The sequence below is a fragment of the Crocuta crocuta genome, unplaced genomic scaffold, assembly GCF_008692635.1.
Source record: "Crocuta crocuta isolate KB4526 unplaced genomic scaffold, BGI_CrCroc_1.0 scaffold397, whole genome shotgun sequence".
Classification (NCBI taxonomy): Eukaryota; Metazoa; Chordata; class Mammalia; order Carnivora; family Hyaenidae; genus Crocuta; species Crocuta crocuta.
In genome coordinates this window covers 82,319-101,480 of record NW_027527387.1, presented here as the reverse complement: position 1 = coordinate 101,480, position 19,162 = coordinate 82,319, and the positions used below count along the sequence as shown (strand labels likewise).

Genomic DNA, 19,162 nt, shown 5'->3' with positions numbered 1-19,162 from the left:
AAATCAACAAGGAAACAATGAATTTGAATGACACATTGGACCAGATGGACTTAACAGATATATTCAGAACATTTCATCCTAAAGCAGAAGAATACACATTCTTCTCAAGTGCATATGGAACATTCTCCAGAATGGATCACATACTGGGTCACAAATCAGCCCCCAACAAGTACAAAACGGTCAAGATCATACCCTGTATATTTTTAGACTACAATGCTGTGAAACTCAAAATCAACCACAAGAAAAAATTTGGAAAGACCATGAATACTTGGAGATTAAAGAGTATCTTACTAAAGAATGAATGGGTTAACCAAGAAATTAAAGAGGAAATTAAAAAGTACATGGAAGCCAATAAAAATGAAAACATGAAAGCCCAAAACCTCTGGAATGCCACAAAGGTGGTCATAAGAGGGAAGTATTATAGCAATCCAGGCCTTCCTAAAGAAGGAAGAAAAGTCTCAAATACACAACTTAACCTTACACCTAAAAGAGCTGGAAAAAGAACAGTAGATAAAGCCCAAAACCATCAGAAGAAGGAAAATAATAAAAATTAGAGCAGAAATCAATGATATCAGAAAAAACAACAACAACAATAGTATAAAAGATCAACAAACCCAGGAGCTGATTCTTTGAAAGAATTAACAAAATTGATAAACCTCTAGCCATGCTGATCAAAAAGAAAAAGGAAAGGACCCAAATAAAATTATGAATGAAAGAGAAAAGATCACAACCAACACTGCAGAAATAAAAACAATAGTAAGAGACTATTATGAGCAATTATATGCCAACAAATTGAGCAATCTGGAGGAATGGACAAATTCCTAGAAACATAGAAAATACCAAAAATGAATCAGAAAGAAACAGAAGTAGCAAAGAAATAGGAAATTTGAACAGACCCATTACCAGTAAAGAAATTGAATTAGTTATCAAAAATCTCCCAGCAAACAAGAGTCCAGGGCTGGATGGCTTTCCAGGGTAATTTTGCCAAACATTTAAAGAAGAGTTAATACCTACTATTTTTGAAGCTGTTCCAAAAAACAGAAGTGAAAGGAAAACTTCCAGACTCATTCTATGAGGTCAGCATTATCTTGATTCCAAAATCAGACAAAGACCCCACTAAAAAGAACTATAGACCAATTTTCCTGATGAGCATGGATGCAAAAATTCTCACTAAGAAACTAGCAAAGCAGATCCAACAATATATTAACAGAATTATTCACCACAATCAATTGGGATTTATTCCTGGGATGCAGGGCTTGTTTGATATCCACAAATCAATCAATATGATATATCACATTAATAAAAGAAAGGATCAGAACCACATGATCCTCTCAATAGATGTAGGAAAGACATTTGACAAAATACAGCATCATTTGTTGATAAAAACTCTCAAGAAAGTAATGATAGAAGGAACCTCAAGATCATAAAGGCCATATACAAAAGACCCATAGCTAATATCATTGTCAATGGAGAAAAACTGAGAGCTTTCCTCCAAGGTCAGGAACATGACAGGGATGTCCACTCTTACCACTGTCCACTGTTATTTAATGTAGGGTTAAAAGTCTTGGCCTCAGCAATCATAAAACAAAAAAATAAAAGGCATCCAAATTGATCAGGAAGAAGTCAAACTTTTACTCTTCGTGGATGACGTGATACTCTATGTGGATAGCCTAAAAGATTCCACCAAAAAACCTGCTAGGACTGATAGAAGAATTCAGCAAAGTCAAGGATATAAAATCAATGTACAGAAGTTGGTTGGCTTTCTATATACCGATAATGAAGCAAATGAAAGAGAAATCAAGGAATTGATCCCATTTACAATTGCACCAAAACCCATAAAATATCTAGGAATAAACCTAACCAAAGAGGTGAAATATCTAACACTGAAAACTATGGAAAGCTTATGAAAGAAATTGAAGAAGACACAAAAAAATGAGAAAATATTCCATACTCATGGATTGGAAGAAAAACTATTGTTAAAATGTCGATATTACACAAAGAAATCTACATATTCAGTGCAATCCCTATCAAAATAACACTAGCATTCTTCACAGAGCTAGAACAAACAATTCTAAAATCTGTATGGAACCAGAAAAGACCCAAAATAACCAAAGGAATCCTGGAAAAGAAAACCAAAGCTGGAGGCATCACAAATTCCAGACTTCAAGATGTATTACAAAACTGTAATCAAGACAGTATGGAACTGGAACAAAAACAGACACTTAGATCAATGGAACAGAAGCCAGAAATGGACACATAAACATATGGCCAACTAATCTTTGATAATCAACAAAACTAAAAGGCAAGCAATGGAATGGGAAAAGATATTTGCAAATGGCATAGTGGATAAAGGGTTTAGTATCCAAAATCTATAAAGAACCTATCACACTCAACACCCAAAAAAACAAATAATCCAGTGAAGAAATGGGCAAAAGACATGCATAGACTCTTTCCCAAAGAAGACATTCAGATGGCTAACCAACACATGAAAAGATGCTCAACATCAGTCATCATTAGAGAAATACAAACCAAAACCACAATGAGATACCACCTCACACCTGTCAGAATGGCTAACATTAACAATTCAGGCAACAACAGATGTTGGTGAGGATGAGAAGAATGAGGGACCCCTAGCAGTGGGAATACAAACTGGTACAGCCACTCTGGAAAAAACAGTATAGAGGTTCCTTAAAAAATTAAAAATAGAACAACCCTATGACCTGGCAATAGCACTACTAGGTATTTATCCAAAGGGTATATGTGTGCTGATTCAAAGGGGCACATGCACCCCAATGTTTGTAGCAGCACTGTCAACAGTAGCCAAAAGATGGAAAGAACCCACATGTCCATCAACTGATGAATGGATAAAGAAGATAGATATAGATATAGATAGATATAATGCAATATTACTTGTCCATCAAAAAGAATGAAATCTTGCCATTTGCAACAATGTGGATGGAACTAGAGTGTATCATGCTAAGCAAAATAAGTCAGAGACAGACAAATATTATATGATTTTACTCATATGTGGAATTTAAGAAACAAAGCAGATGAATATAGGGGAAGGGAAGCAAATTTAAGATAAAAACAGAGAGGGAAACAAACCCTAAGAGACTCCTAAATACACAAAACAAACTGAGAGTTGCTGGAGGGGTGTTGGGTGGGGGGATGGGCTAAATAGGTGATGGACATTAAGAAGGGCACTTGCTGAGATGAGCACTAGGCACTCGGTGTTATATGGAAGTGATGAAACACTAAATTCCATTCCTAAAATCATTATTACACTATATGTTAACTAACTTGGATTTAAATTTAAAAAAAAGAAAGGCCTAAGACAGAGAAATATGAGCAACTAAGTATTTGGCTATGGGATTCCATTTCTTTAAAGACTTNTTTAACCTCCATGTTTTTGGAGGTTTTCCAGACTTCTTCCTGTAATTGATTTCAAGTTTCAAAGCATTGTGATCTGACAGTGTGCATGGTATGATCTGTATTCTTTTGAATTTATTGAGGGCTGCTTTATGTCGAGACTGGGACACTCTTGAGTATAAAAGTAATTTAAATATGATAAAAACAAATTAGTGTTTTATAAAGTAGGCACTAAAAGAATACAATTTATCATCTTAAAAGGGGCAAAATTTCAGCATGATCAAGGCAAACAGTATAGTAGAAATTTTCATTAGAGAAATAATTCTATAAATTTTTATGTTTTCTCAGTAGTAGTAGTACCTTTTTGTCTCCATTTGAGATTTATCTTTATATACTGAAAGAGTCATCATTATTAATTTGAAAATAAAAATAGATTTGACTATTGTTAAACAGAAACAACAGCCCCAAAATGGAATCACTTGCTAAGTAAGTCCCACCAACTTCATACCTAACCTAATTGCAGTTTCACCCTGTCCCAGGAATGGAATTTGAAGCCAAGCAGTGTGGAATATCCTGATCAGCACTTGGGAGATAATCTACTTGATAAGACCTCCTGCCCTTTCCCCTAAGGGAAGGTGACCTTGTCTGAAACAATCCTGTCTTTTCTTTTGTTAATAACTTTCTTGTCCAGCAACCAGGATGAACTCTTTAGCTCCTCACCCTATAGCACTATACTCACTCAGGTAAGTATACAGTTATTTTTTCTAATTATTTGATTTCAGTTCTTTTCTACTAGACTGTAAGCTACATGAGAGTAGGGACTGCATCTGGTTTTACTTGCCCTTTTACGCCCTGCAACTAAAGCTAGCTGTGCAATAAAGACTTGACAAATTAAGGAAGGAACCAGTTTCCTTGGTACCAAGGTCAGATGCAGAACCCTGGGCTGGTGACTAGAGGTTTGAGTTTGTCTCCCTTGCACATTTTTCCAGATACCCAGATATAGGGCTGAGAGGAATACGTGCAGAGCAGCTTTCCGTGGGTTTGTAGTTCTACAAAGATCTACAGGACCTGACATAGTTGTGGGTAGTGATAAGGGAGCATAAGGCAAGCTGAGGGCAAAGCACAAACTAGCAAACCACCCCTCACTCCCAGATGGGATATGTGTGAAATTCCTCAGGTACTCCTGGCTGCCCAAGAACAAAGGAAAGGACAGAAAACAAATGGTTAAACTGATAGTCTCCATCAGTTTATAGGTATCCCGTCAGTAGCCTAATCTCTAGGAACTCCCTTCTGTCTTAATGATAATGCTTTGCTAGAGGGAAAAGCTTAGCTTGACAATATCTAGACCTCTGGTCATTTGTGAGTCTTCTTTAGCATGTGAAAATCCCTTTAAGAAACTTGACTTTATCTCCCTCCACAGTATATAACCAGACACTCTTCACAACCCCAGTGCAGCTCTTTCTGCACACAGGTCCTATTCCAGTGCTTTAATAAAGTCATCTTTTTTTGGACCAAAGATGTTTTAAGAATTCTTTCTTAGCCATTTCTCTGGACCCCATTAGGTAGCATTCCATGCAGCCCTCTCTCCTCACAGGATTTAAGCGCTTCCAGAATATTTGTTGGTAACATATGGATGACCTTGAATTTCTGCTCCTAATCCCTCAGAAAAAGCATTGACAGGCTAACAGATACAAATAGAACATGGTTTAAATCTCTCTAGTGATACCGGAAGAAGGAAGGTGATAAGAAAGCACTGTTTTGACATGCTTCTATTTTCTAATTTCTTTATGTTCCAGATCATACATCTAAAAATACGGGTACAGAAAATGTACCCCAATCTTTATAGCAGCACTTTCAACGATAGCCAAATTATGGAAAGGGCCTAAATGTCCATCAAATGATGGATAAAGGAGATGTGGTTTATATATACAATGGAATACTACTTGGCAATGAGAAAGAATGAAATCATGCCATTTGCAGCAATGTGGATGGAACCGGAAGATATTATGCTGAGTGAAATAAGTCAGTCAGAGAAAGACAGATATCCTATGTTTTCACTCATATGTGGATCTTGAGAAACTTAACAGAAGCCCATGGGGGAAAGGAAGGGGAAAAAATAGTTACAAACAGAGAGGGAGGCAGGCAAACTATAAGAGACTTTTAAATACAAAGAACAAACTGAGGGTTGATGGGGGTGTGAGGAGAGGGGAAATGGGTGATGGGCATTGAGGAGGGACTTGGGATGAGCACTAGGTGTTGTGTGTAAATAAAAAAAGCAGTTGCTGTACCATTTTACATCACAGCAGCAATGTACGGGTGGATCATTTCTCTAAACCATTACCAACATTTGGCACTGATTCCTCATTGCCCACATTCCCGTCCATACTCTTGCTCATTGCCATCCACAAGAGACATACCTCTATCCCAGAAGAGTCCACAATGCTTACATGATCTACCCATTCAGACATGAAGTGAGACCAGGGCCTGTAGGATGCACAGGTCTCTATGGCTCTGGAGGAGACTGGTCTTTCTTCCCATCCTCTAAAGCTCTGAAATATGAAGGAAGCTCCTGATACTAGTATAACTAGGACTCCTGAGAATCCTCAGAGTTTCCACTCATCTTCCAGTGCTATCACAGCTACCTCATCAAGGAAATCAGGCATGGGATCCAATAGCCAAGAAGAAGAACTAAGATAGCACCTCTCAGTCTGAGCCAGCCTTCAAGAATGCACCCATAGGTAAGAGAGTAGATTCATCGGTCAATTTCATACGGCTCAGGTATCAAATGAAAGAACCAATGACAAAGGCAGATACATTGAAGATTGTCATCAAAGAATATGAAGACCACTTCACTGAAATTCTCTTGAGAGCCTCTGAGAATATGGAGGTGATCTTTGGCCTTGATGTAGAGAAAGTGGATCCCATCAATGGCTGCTATGACCTCCTCATCTAACTGGGCCTCACATATGATGTGGTGCCACATGGTGAACAGGGCATGCCCAAGCCCAGCACCCTGATACTTATCCTGGGTATGAGTTTCATGAAGGGCAACTATGCCACCGAAAAAAAGTCTAGGAGGTTTTGAATTTGATGTGGATGTATTCTGGAAGGAAGCACTTGGTGTTTGGTGAGCCCAGGGAGCTCATCACCGAAGATGTCATGAAGGAAAAGTACCTGGAACAACAATAGGTGGTTCTACAGTGATCCTAAGAATTTGAATTCCTCTGAGGCCTAAGAGCCCACAATGAAGCCACCAAGATGAAAGTCCTAGAGTTTCTGGCCAGGATTCATGGGACTGATGCAAGCTCTTTCCCATGTCAATTTGAGCAGGCTTTGCAAGACAAAGAACAGAAAGTCTGAGCCAGAATTTCAGCCAGGCCTGTCTCTACTTCTGTGGCCGCTGCACATTCTAGCACCATGACTAGTCATTGATCTTGCCCCCAGTGAGGCCTGAGGCAGATTCTTCACTTTGTTTGAAAAGGTCAGTTAGTGATTGTAGAATTTAGGTCTGAGGTAGGGCAGAAAGGAACACAGTACTTAGTCCTATATCTCCTATTTGAAATGTGTAAGTTTGAGGAAAAATTTTTTGGAATATTTATACTTTTTATTTTTCGAAGTATGTGTTATTCAAATATTGTTTCTTTCAATGTAGCTTCAATTAGCTTCAAATTCCCCAAGCTTAAGAATGTTACTGGTCACAATTTAATGCTGTAATGAGCCTTAATGGGAAGAGTTTTGTTTTGTAAAAGAAACTGTGAAACCATCCATCTTATTTTGTCATCTAGAATAAGAACATGGCATTGCTTTAGGCATTTCTTTGGAACTATGAAAGAATTCTGCTTTAAAATAGTAGGGATCAATAAAAAAGTAGAGAAGAAAATCTTAAAGATGCTCAAATCTTGGCATTCCTATTCTATTTCTTATTCCAGTAAGTTAAAGGATACATACATGGATTTGCTTAGCTCTTTCAAGAATGTATAAGAAATAGATCTTAATAAATTAGAACTCATGCTTACTGGGGAAAAAATAATTCAGAATTTTATTTTCTCTTACAAAAATCTTGACAAAACATTGAAAGTACAATCATGAAAAGATATTAGGTTAAAATAAACACAGCAAGTTTTCCTGGTTTAGTAAAAAAAAAAAAAATAGTTTACTTTCTTCCATGGTACAGCTATTTAGGTAGAATGCATTTTAACAATTCCAGACAGTACCATTTATGCCTACACCTTTCCAAGTGTACGTAGCAATTTGCATGCAGCATTTGTTTAAAAGAGCAAGGGAAAAATAAACTAGTAGGTAAAAGCAGAAGAGGAAACTGTTGGATTCAATGGGAATTTTCCATTTGAATAGTTGGGTGTGAACCTTTAAGCACTATACTGAGAGAACATGAAAAGCTTCTTAAGTAAAGATAACTTATGGGTACCTGGATAGCTCTGTTAATTAAGTGGCAGATTCAGTTTAGGTCATGATCTCAAGGTTTGTGGGTTCAAGTCCTGTGTTGGGCTCTGTGCTGACAGCTTGGAGACTGGAGCCTGCTTTGGATTCTGAGTCTCTCTCTCTGCCTCTCTGCTCTTTCCCTGCTCCTTCTTATTCTCTCTCTCAGAAATAAATAAACATTAAAAAAGAAAAAAGTAAAGATAACTTAGGTTGCCAAATATTTTTTTTTCTCTTTAAAGCCCAGAAATTTTATGCAAAATTTTCATTTGAATTTCAGGCAAAATTTCCATTTGAATTTCAGGCAAAATTTCAAAAGCATTTTACTTTAAAAAAACAATCACCAATCTATTTCTCCAATCTGCAGGGTAATAAAATGTAAAGACTTCTCTGAAGTTTTGTATCTATTATCAATAATGACTGGATCCTGCAGGGTGTATCTCTATCAATGTTTTTAATCCAATCCATGAAACAAGGTTGCAAATATATATAATTATATTTACTTTCTTCTCTCACTACATCACAGGCCCTCTGAAGGCAGGGATTATCCTAGTCATGACTGTATTTGGTACTCAAGGCCAGGCATAGAGCAGGCAAGCCATGTACCTCCTTGTTTATTCAATGCAAAGCAACTGTTCTTATTGAGAAAAATTATTAGATGATTGAGGAAAAGCCTCTTCTATATCTTCTAGAGAGGAACTGTATATAAATATTTAATATTTAGCATGTCGCATTCATTTGTATCAGTTCAAGTGCCTAAAATGAAACTCATCCTCTGCAATTCTCAGGGCTTATTGAGATTTGCAGATGTCCAGAGGTCCTTGTGTGGGGAGTGGGAGAGGCAGAAGAGACCGTGGACTGGAAAGACGGACTGTCCACCTGGACAAGCAGCTGAAGGCTATGATGGAAACACACACACACACACACACACACACACACACACACTGATGTTTAAAACTAGTAGGTCCACACCACTCAAATGAATACATTTTCCAGAGATGTATGATACCTGTTATAACCTGAAACTATTGTGAAAGAGTCATACTTTATTCCAAAATAATCTGGAACCAGGCAGAGAGTGGATTATAAAATGAGATCCTGCCTTTGGGGGCTTACATGCCAGTAAGCGGCAGTTTGGTGTGGAAGTTAAGAAACCCCTGCCTCAAGCCAAGGTGAATAGACAACAAAAGTAGCAAATAACAAACAGTCAGCACTACCAATAGGAAAGGGTCCCAAACTCAGACCTTACATTTTGAGAAATATTATCTTAAACCAGAACAAAGTGAAAGGAAAAAAAAAAAAGCCAGGAACCAACATGCTGTAGAACCTGTCGGAAAAACAGTATAGAAGAAAGAAACCACTGAAGAATGGAGACAAAATTCTGGTAAAAACAAAACCAAAACAAACTGTTAACCCTACTTTGAAGTACCAGGCCGAGAGTGTGGCAATCTGTGAGAAAAACAAAAACACACCACGATGAATCCTTCCTCCCTATGATCACAAAAGAGATTCAGCCCCGGCGGAAAACATCAGACTCTTCTGCCAGCAGAAGAAGGGCAAAGAGGGTGTAAGGAACAATGTTTTAAGGATAATGATCTTGACAACACACACAAGCTTGACCAGATGGGAGAAAAATGAGAATAAGGGAAAGGCCTGAGGCCACAGAACCTATGAATCAGATAAGAAAGAGCCCTCCCAGGAAGAAAAAATAGACCCCAAGTTATAGAGTGACCTTTGTGTAGGATTGGCACATAATTTCAGGTTAAGAGAACACAGACTGGATATAGCTGCCCAGGCCTGAGTCTCCTTCCCTTCCCAGGCTCTCAGATCTTGGTGTGGGTGCATGTTTGTCCCAACAGATTGAAAAAAATTAATTAAGCTTATTTCACTCTAACAGTGAATTTTTTTGAGTAGCTTAAATTCTTCTCATCTGTTACAGCACTTACATGTCACAGGAATCAGCCACTTCAGGACTGTTGAAGTTGTAACATTCACAACATGCTTATTAGTTGGCATATTTTACAAACCTATTAAAGAAAAAAAATGACACCTCAACTGTGTTAATGTGAATTGCTAACACTTCATTAATGATGCTTAAATGCAATGATCACTTAGTGAACAAAAATGTAAGAAATTTTTATCTCAAAAGTCATTACTGTTTTAAGTTATGAGTTTGTTTATGGTGAATAATTATATACTTATTATTATACAAAGTCTCCTGTGGTACAAAAAGATGTTTTACAATTACAGGCAATCTAACAAATGATTCTGAATAATTTGATGATAATGTAAACATCCAACGATTAGTCTTTTTATAAGGCTCATTGCAGTAAGAAACATAATTGTTCAGAAAGATACAGAAGAAATATTTTACACTCATGGTTACTAATTTTTTCAGACAATAGCAGTTTGAATTTTTCTACTAATAACTCAATAAAAGCAAAGTAAGCTGCTTTATTAATTGAAGCCAGGATTTTGGTGGCCAGGGGTTATGATTGGATGGTTTTAATAACTCTCCATTCCACTGCATTGTCAGGGGGTATTCATTTAATTCTATTACTTTAGAGTGCATGAAACATACACAAGGGAACATTTTCTCTTGTTTTTCCACATCTCTCTCTTCTACAGAATGAGAACATTGTTGGTATTCAATAACTCTCCATTCTGACAATTATTAAATCTCAAAGTTAAGGTCAAATATGATGCTCCAAGTACTCATTAATTCAAATTAGAATGTTTCATGTTGAGATGGCTTCTTATTCTTTATAATACTATTAGAGAGAGACAGAGAGAGACAAAAACAGAAATAGAGCATCCTTTTATAAGACACCTGAAAATTGGAGGGTTGCTTAGGCTTTGAAGACAAATTCCAAATACTATGTAGTCATTGAAAAGGTCAATCTGTGTGTTAATATGGAAAGATCTTTAAGACAAACTGTTAACAAAGCAGGTTGCAAAACAGTATTATATCTTCCTGTTTGGATTTGAGTATCTTTAAAAAATATAAATCCCTTGTATAAACCACCTGCTTACACCTCCTGCAAGTATATCTCCAAAACTGCTACTGGCAAGAGGACTAGGAATCAGCAGTAGAAATAAGATGCACTGCTCATCCTTGACATCCAGTCTCTCTGGGTCTTTCTACTCCTTTCTCTGCCCTATGCCAGTTGCCTTTACTTTCCCTCTTACGATTCTCACATGCTAAATGTTGGTAAGCCCAAGAGCCTATGCTAAACTCCCTTCTCTTCACTCTCCATTACTCAGGACCATGGCTATCAATAACCTCAAAAGCTGATAAGTCTCAAGTCAAAATTTCTATTCCTTGTATCTTCCAGGAAATGTTGAATCATATGGTAGATTGGCCACTTAATATAACCACATGGTTCACTAATGACATCTCAAACTTAATTTGAAGAAACAAAACAAAAAAATAGAACTCTTGTTTCTATCATTGAGTCCTTTTCAGCTGAACAAATTAAACCACTCTTCCCCTAGTTACATAAGCCAAAGTCCAGGAATTATCCTTGATTTATTGTTTTTATTACACTCAATATTCAATTTATCAAGGAGTCCTTCCAGCTTTATCTTGAAAATTTCCTTTACCCAGGCATTTTCTTCTGTCTCTTTGACTAGAGTTCATATCTAATCAATCTCAGATCTCATGTGAACTTCTTATCAGACTCCCTGCTCCTGCTCATTTACCTATAGTCCATCTCTCCCATGGTACCCAGAATGCCCAACTTTTTTTCTGCTTAACACACTCCAATGGCTTCCCATTGCTCTTGGACCAAATCCTTACTTCTTACGCTGACTAGAAAGCCTACAAGCCTTGCCTCTGCATCGCTCTATGACCTCATCTCAGATTGTTTCACCCCTTTTCCACTAAGTTCCATTCACACTGGCTTTATTTTAGTCCTCAAATNTCAGCACAGAGCCCGACGCGGGGCTCGAACCCACAAACGTTGAGATCATGACCCAAGCAAAAGTCGGACGCTTAACCGACTAAGCCACCCAGGCGCCCCTCTTACGCTGACTAGAAAACCTACAAGCCTTGCCTCTGCATTGCTCTATGACCTCATCTCAGATTGTTTCACCCCTTTTCCACTAAGTTCCATTCACACTGGCTTTATTTTAGTCCTCAAATAGATCAAACATACTCTTACTCTTGCATCTGTCCAGTAGCCGTTTCTCCATTCCAAAATCTGTTTTTCTTTTTCTTGACGTTCAAACCTGTAACAGAGACTAGTACTCAGAAGTAGAATGTTGTCCTAACAAAGCCTAAAATATCCTATTGACTTAGCACTGTGATGGCAGGAAGAATGGACACATACTCTGGTGACTCTTGTTCTGCTGCAGCAAAACTTTTGGTAACAGTGTCTCCTGTGATAATTTGGAAGATTAATCATATGCTTATCATGCCTACAGCTCCAAGAGAAGCAGCTAAAAAAAAGCTAGAATGTCATTATACATTTGCAGCTCCATACCACTTTTTGGCAAATTATTATGAGAGAGAGATGACATCAGACAAGGACTGGCCAGTGTTCAAGAGGTAAAAGAATTGGGGACTGACAAGGTTGAAGAAGTGTAATAGGGTGTTCAAATCCCAAACAATAGGAGATAAGATTATTTTTGCACACATCCTTTTACAAAAACCTTACATGAATCTAAACAAAGGAAAAAAAACAATGATTCTCAACTGGGCACAGTATGGCCCACCAGAGAAGAGTTGGCAATGTCTAGAGACACTTTGGGTTTTTGCAACTGAGAGAGAGGGAACTACTGTCATCTACTGAGTTATCCAAGGATGCTGCTCAACATCCTTCAATGGACAGGAAAGCCCCACATGATACAGACTTAACCGAGACCTGAAACCATAAAACTCTTATTAAAAACACAGGGGAAAATTTCATTGACATTGGTCTTGGCAATAATTTTATGGATATGATACACAAAGCATGAGCAACAAAGCAAATATAAACAAGGGAACTTCATCAAACTAAAAACCTTGTGCACAGCAAAAGAAACAATCCACAAAATGAAAAAGCAACCTAAAAGTGGGAGAAAATATTTGTAAATCACATATCTGATAAAAGGTTAAAACCCAAAAGTAACTCACACAAGCCAAAAGCAAAATTACCATCACCATCATCATGGACAAAGGACCTGAATAGACATTTTTCTAAAAGGATATTCTAGGGATAGCTCAGTCAGCTGAGCATCCAGCTCTTGATTCAGCTCAGGTCATGGGAGCCCATGACGGGCTCCATGCTGAGCATTATTGCCACTTAGGATTCATTCATTCTCTCTCTCTCTCTCTCTCTCTCTCTGCCCCCTCCCCTGCTCATGCACTGTAAAATTTTTTAAAAAAGGATATTCTAATGGCCAGCAGGTACATGAAAATGTGCTCAAGTCCATGAACCATTGGAGAACTGCAAATAAGAACCACAATGAGACATCACCTTAAACCTGTTAGAATGGCTAAAATAAAAAAAGAGAAGAGTTAACAAGGACTGGCGAGTGTGAAGGAAGGGAACCCTGTGTACCCTTAGTAGGAATGTAAATTAGCACACACATTATGGAAAACAGTATGGAGCTTTCTCAAAAAATTAAAAATAGAACTACCATATGATCCAGGAAACACACTTCTGGGTGTACATCCAAATGAAACCCAATCACTATCTTGAAAAGAAATCTACACCCCCTTGTTCATGGCAGCATTATTTACAATAGCCAAGACATGGAAACAACCTGAATGTCTCTAACAGATAAATGGATAANGTGGTCTATGTAGAAGAGGGAAGAAGGTGGTGGGGAGACAAAAGCTTGTTTCCTTTAAGGATCTTTTTATATAGATAAACACACACACACACACACACACACACACACACACACACACACAGGAATATTATTCAGCCATGAAAAATGAAATTGCGTAATATGCAATGTAAATGAACCCTGAGTGCATTATACTAATTGAAATAAGTCAGACAGAGAAAGATAAATATTGTATGATCTCAAGTGAACTCACAGAGATAGAGAACAGATTGGTGGTTGCCAAGGATGGGGGGTGAGGGTGGGGGAAATTACTGAAGGTGGTCAAGAAGTACAACTTCCAATTATAAGATGAATTAACTCTGGGGATGTGATGTATAGCATGGTGACTATAGTTTACAATACTGTAGTGTATACTGAAAGTTGATAAGGGAAAAATTTTTTTATAAGAGAAAGATTTTTCAAGTTCTCACCACACACAAAAAATTGCAACTCTGTAAGGTGATAGATGTATTAACTAACCTTCATATGGTTATCATTTTGCCATATATACATATATCAAATCATTACAATGTATATCTTAAACTTACATAGTGTTGTGTCAATTTTATCTCACTAAATCTGAACTTAACTGGTTCAAAATACCAGTGGTGGTGAGACCGAGTAACCCTATGTAAAGATGTGTGGCAAAGGAAAATGTGAGGTTTTCCTGCCTACCTAATAACACAGGTACAAGAACTATGTGGCAATAGATTGGACTGAAGCTGAAGATCTAGAAGTCTAAGCTTTCTAAGTTTTCTCAGTTGAGCTCAGGAGAAACCCACAGGATCACGTCCACAATACCAAAATGTAGTTTCATATCCTGCAAAGTGGGTTTGTGGCAAAAACAGGACTATTTGCATCTCATTTAATGCTTAATTAATGGACAGGTGCCATCTGTGTGACACTGATGTAACAAGTATAAAAATTAATGTTTCTTTTAGACATTTTTCAAAGATACTTAAAATTAACAAAGGATGTTAGTATTTTACATTTTGAGAGTTTATGTGATACACCTTTACATCAATCATATATGCAAGGTCTTCTTATTCTGTTGTATCATTTTTGTCTAGGCTAATGCTATCATGAGACAATGGTTTCTAAATTTCTCCCCCTAAATTTATAATTATTAATTTTCACCTCACATTTCATGTTAAGGTTAAACCTTAGGTAACAGGGGGTACCTGGGTGGCTCATTGAGTTAAGTGGCCAACTCTTGATTTTAGCTCAGGTCATGATCTCATGGTTCATGAATTCAAGCCCTGCACTGGGCCCTGGGCTGACAGTACAGAGCCTGCTTGGGATTCTTTGTCTCTCCTCTCTCTGCCCTTCCTCTGCTCATGTTCTCTCTCTGTTCTCTCTCTCTCTCTCTCTCTCTCACACACACACACAAAATAATCAACTTTAAAAAAAATCTTTAGATAATAGAAGGAACATGTATCAATTTAAAATTCATAATGTCAAAAGCTTTTTGAAAATTCATTTACCTTTTCATGATCTTCATTCTCATCAAACTCCTTATTTTCAGCTATAGTAGACTTAGTGATGACTCCTCTGAATATTAAGATACAAATGTGAGAAGGATTTAACCCAAGGCCATCATCGTTCAAATCATAAAAGGCTCTTTTTGCTTTCTTTGCATGAATTCCACATGAGAGCCTTAACACACAGCACACATCCTGGAAAACATAATCATGAGAAAAGTGGTTAATTGTTAGGCTTTTTAAAAAATGGAATCAGGGGCGCCTGGGTGGCTTAGTCGGTTAAGCGTCCGACTTTCGCTTAAGTCATGATCTCGCGGTTTGTGGGTTCGAGCCCCGCGTCGGGCTCTGTGCTGACTGCCAGCTCAGAGCCTGGAGCCTATTTCGGAGTCTGTGATTCCCTCTCTCTCTGACCCTCCCCTGCTCACGCTGTCTCTCTCTCTCTCTCCTAGAAATAAATAAAACATTAAAAAAAAATTTTTTTTTTTAAAATGGAATCAGAACAGAAAAAGATGCCAGGCAGGCTAGTGGAGCATAGCTGAAGGAACCCCCTCCAGGATCTCACAGATCATCATTTTTGTGCAATGAGTTATACCAACTAAGAGGGCTATACTCATTTGCAGTCATGCAGGTTGTGCCCTGGAAACTGAGGGGCACCAATCACCTGGTCTAAACTTAGACCATGTGAACAATGCCTCTCCATGTTGGTGTTGTGTACAACCTGATAGCCCTAGAGCTCAGATTAATAAATCAGTTCCCTGGATCTGAGCTTCCTAATCTGCAAAATGAGAAAAGTGGAACAGGTATCTTTCAGTCTTCTCAGGCTACAGACTTAACAGTGACCTTCTCCATGTGTTTACATTCTTTACATTCATTAGCTCTGCTGGTCTTTTTAGAAAAATGCATATATTGCCTGGTGATAAATTGTTAATAATGTTAATGTGACACTTTGTCAATCTATTTCAAGTAAAGTTTTTAAAGGCTCAGTTTATGAAGTCAATGTATAATATAATGTTATTGATTATAATAATTTTTAACTTACTCAACTCTCCCTTAATTTCATTCTTGTATTCCAAAGTGCACCATTTCCACTGACTTAAAAACTAGTCAAAGAGATAGACAGTGGCACAGACATACATAAAAATAGGAAGAAGTAATAACAATATCTAAAAAATAGCAAGCAGAGATGCTAAGGAAAAGAATAATAGGAATCATTATTAGACATTTATTTTACTTTTAAAATTTGTCAGTGATTGGGTTCAGAATGTCCAAGGAAATAGTTTTGCTTCTCTTGCTTGCCCTAAATCAATATAGAGAATGTCAAGAATATTTTTCCGTAGTCTCTCTGTACATTTTATTGTCAAGGACAAAATGGATAATAAATGCATGCAATATTCTGATTAATATTCATTTACATAACATGTTCATAAGTGGTTACAATTCACTGAAAGTCACCACAGGATATGCTGAAAATCTCACACATTTTTGAAGTTAGAAAAAGCTGTTAAAATGAAAATGGGCCACTGGAGTAATCTAAAAGCAATTGATGGCAGTAAAGGGCCTACTACCAGAAACTAGAGCAGAAGAGGTAGCTCTGGACATAGCTTGCACTGGAAGTGAAGATAGGCAGATTTAGAAGGGATAGAGAAGAAAGCAGATGATTAATCTGAGTGGAAAACTGGCTTTAATAATTCTTTACTTCTTTGAATAGAAAACTAATAAAATGTTTGAGGAAGCTTTGACAAAGCTTAGTAAGATAAAATACACCTGTTTCCCTCTCAAAACTTAATACATTAACTGTTTGTATTTTCTGGGGAAGAAAGTGAAGATTATCAGGATTTTTTGCCTCCTAGGCTAATGTATTAGGCATCTATCACTGAGTAACTAATTACTGCAATACAAAGATCCTGGCCAGGGCTGGGGGTTCAACTAGGGAAAGATCTACTTCCCTGCTCATGTGGCTGTTGGAAGCATTCACTTCCTTGCAGCTACAGGATTCACAGAAGCTTTCTTGTTTAAAAACAGCAAGTGAAGAGAGAGAGAGAGAAAGTCTACTGGCAAGACAGAATCAAGTAAAATGTAACATCATCATTATAGTGACATTCCATTTTCTTTACCATATTCTACTGGTTAGAATCAAGTCGTAGGTCCTGCAAAGATAGTAACACCAGGAAATGGAGGTCATGAGGATCACCTTAGGGTCTATTTGCCACAGTCTAGCCTCTGGCTATCAATAATTCATATCTCTTACACATGCAAAATACATTTTCCTCTTACTAAGAGTCCCAAGAGTCTCAATGCATTAAAACATGAACTCAAAGTCCAAACTCTCATCATCTAAATCAAGTCCAGGTACAGACTAGGTTCCTGGGTACAACCTACTAAGTACAGCTCCTGAGAAACAATTCTTCTCCATATCTAGATTTGTGAAACTAAAGCTATTTGTCCCAATATACCCAACATGCAACAGTCAGATAGGTGTAGAAAAACAGGTCTAGACATTCCTATTCATAAAGGGGGGAAATGCAAGGTAAAAAAGAGTTACTGGTCCGTAGCAGTTTAAAAATCAATCTAGCCAAACAAAAGTTAAGAGTTCCTTTGTTAAGTTTCAATAATTCTCCATGGTCCAGTCATCTAGGATCTTGGTTCTGCCCTTCGAATCATCTTTTCTTTGTCATAAAGGAAAGCCAATGTTTACAGCCAAGTAGCTTTATCAGTCTACTTGCTGACAGGAGAATGTTGGGAGTCTAACAGCCTCCTTTCATCTTGTACTCTCTCTTTCCACCTAAAATGGAAGTGTTTCTGCTGAAATAATTTTCTCAAAAATTTTGTGTGTCTCCCATGGATTTCAATGGGGCTCATTCCATAAGACAAAGCTATACCCACAGATCTTTCCAAGATAATCTTTTTTCTGTTTGGCTACCATTGAGATATATGAAGAACAACAAACTAAAGCCTCCTAGAGTTCCTGATAGTTTCTCTACTGCTTGCTCAGATCCTATTTTTCCACCACACAGGAGTATTAGAAATCCTCCATCTCTGAGCCTTCTTCTTTGATTCTGTTTCTTCTAACTGGAATGTCTTTGGTCCACTCCGAACTGTTTGTGCATGCATGCATTGGTTAAGATGGTTAATACTCAGGAGTGGAAGTCAGCTCTGCTCTCTGCTCTCTCTCAACTGCCTGTCAAAATATTGGGTTCTCCTCTACCTACACAGATTCTTTCTATCTTGGGATCTTAGCAGAAAATATAACTTAGGCCCATCTGCTACAAGAGAGCTATCTATGGGAAGCTATAGGAAAGATAACACAGAATCTGTGTTCCTCTAATTATATTCCGTTTTATTCCTGTTTCAATTCATATATTTGGTTTCTGGTTCTTGACCTCAAGTGCAGCCCCTACTGTGTTCCCAGTTTGGATTCCTCCTCACTAACTTTAGAATACTTATCAGAGCTCAATACTTGCTTGTAGCTCAAATCTGGGCCAGATCTGAAGACAGCTCCCCTCCCAACTTTTCCCCTCCTAAAGTTTCCCATCTATGAAAACCAAAGAGTCATCTCTTTGGAGCATCATGTCAGCTTTATCTACACTCTACCCTATGTAGAGAACCCACTAAATCATTCATTCACTCGACTAGTGTACCATGAGTCCTTACCTTCTATTATCTGCTTGGTATACAGTGATGAACAAGACATGGTCTCTGTCCTGAGTGACTGACACTCTAGTGAGGAAGACAGATGTAAGAAGGTAACAGCCAAATGTGTATAACATGCTACAGAAAAGATATTCAAGCAAAAGCTTTCTGGACTGAGGAAATTAAAATAGTTTGCTCTATTTGAATCAGAAATGAAGTGCATAAGGGAAAGTTGAAAAATAAAACTAAGAGAATTAAAGGTGGGTGGCTAGTTACTAGTTTTTAATTTTTCACATTGAAAAAAAATCCAGATCTTCTGTATGCAGTAAAAAGCTACCAAAGTTTTTTTATATGAAAGTAAATATTTTTCACTTTTTGTTTTCGAGAAAGAGAGAGACAGTGTGAGTGGGGGAGAGGGACCGAAGGAGAGG

General features: G+C 37.6%; 1 long non-coding RNA gene and 1 pseudogene across 2 annotated transcripts; one reads left to right on the top strand and one right to left on the bottom strand.

The window, feature by feature from the left end:
- The first annotated feature begins 1,644 nt into the window (after nucleotides 1-1,644).
- Nucleotides 1,645-6,729, top strand: LOC144221805 (melanoma-associated antigen B16 pseudogene; annotated as a pseudogene).
- Nucleotides 6,730-9,753: 3,024 nt separating this feature from the next.
- Nucleotides 9,754-15,267, bottom strand: LOC144221721 (uncharacterized). Of its 2 annotated transcripts, none has more exons than XR_013332162.1 (3): nucleotides 15,105-15,267; nucleotides 11,970-12,036; nucleotides 9,754-9,833 (listed from the first exon to the last, which is right to left on the bottom strand). It is a non-coding gene; the product is annotated as an uncharacterized LOC144221721 (long non-coding RNA). The 2 variants fall into 2 exon arrangements; XR_013332159.1 differs by lacking the exon at nucleotides 15,105-15,267 and adding an exon at nucleotides 12,138-12,750.
- Between the last annotated feature and the right edge of the window lie 3,895 nt (nucleotides 15,268-19,162).